This window comes from Notolabrus celidotus, chromosome 14 (assembly GCF_009762535.1).
Source record: "Notolabrus celidotus isolate fNotCel1 chromosome 14, fNotCel1.pri, whole genome shotgun sequence".
In the NCBI taxonomy this organism is placed as follows: domain Eukaryota; kingdom Metazoa; phylum Chordata; class Actinopteri; order Labriformes; family Labridae; genus Notolabrus; species Notolabrus celidotus.
This window is the reverse complement of record NC_048285.1, coordinates 11792801-11794037: the sequence shown is the minus strand read 5'-3', so window position 1 is coordinate 11794037 and position 1237 is coordinate 11792801.

The window sequence follows — 1237 nt, the reverse complement described above, 5'->3', positions numbered from 1 at the left end:
AAGAGGACTTTGGTTTTCATTCTCTTTTATTCTGTCTGTTTCTTTTTTTTTTAAATCCTGAGGTATAATAGTTTACATCAGTTTTTCTCAAGCAGTGAAGACAATGTTAACTCATTTATTTAAACTATGTAGCTCTACAGTCGTGGTGATATCTTGATGATTCCTGAAATGATCTATAACTTTCATTTTATAACTGACAAACCATGTCAGGAGGTTTTGATGTCCACTTTTATCTGACCTTGTGACTATGATCAAACAGAAAAGCAAACCATGAGCAATGTAAGTAAAACAAAACATTGCTGCTCTGGTTTTTGCCATATGTTAGCCAGATGTACCAGCCAGACATGCACACAAAAAGCAAAGTTAAAGGGCATGGTCTGCCTGCGTTGCACATATTTTTTTCCTAAGAATCCCTGTTAGTGTTCCGATTCAGAATTTGTTTAAGGGATCAGAAGGTCAAACAGTACTGTCATTTTATGTTTTCTGTGTTTAGAGAAAAGGAAATAGACCAGAACAGATTAAAGACCTTTTTCTTTTTATTCACAGGAACTCCAGTGTAGTGAGGCGAACGCCAGCTCTCAGAGTTTTTCATAGCTTCCATAAAAGAAGACGATGGTCACACACTGATTATTTCTCCCCATCATTTTCTGTGAACCCTTTTCATTTACTTGTGCTTAATATTATCAGTGGAAGTCAGTCGCATTATCATAAAAGTAAGTCACATGCGGAGCAGAACTTCATCCATAAGTAAAAACATCTGTGGTAGAAAATATAACAGGACAGTCCATGCAGAATACATTAAACTGTCATGAATACAATAGTGTCTGTCTCTGCCCAGCAGTTATATAAATTTACACCACTGTGTAAAACATATTATTGTTTTCAACAACCAAACATAATAATTTATCTACATATGACTTTATTCACTCTTAAATTGCCAAATACATCAATTAAAGGGTTGCTATTTTTCAAATAATAGGTTGAAAAGTGATACACACGTCTGTGTTAGATATGGAGTGCTACACTGAATATCACTAACAGAAAATATCTCATTAATCAAAAAGAAAGAAATATAGGTAATACATTCCTAGAGTATGTTAACCTAAAGTTCTGAGAAACAAATGTGTTGAAGTACTTTATGATTAATTTCTCACCATAAACTTTTCTTAGTCTGACACAATGCACAGTCAGAGAGGCTGACATGAATGAATAGACTTAAGGGTTTTATGAATGTGTG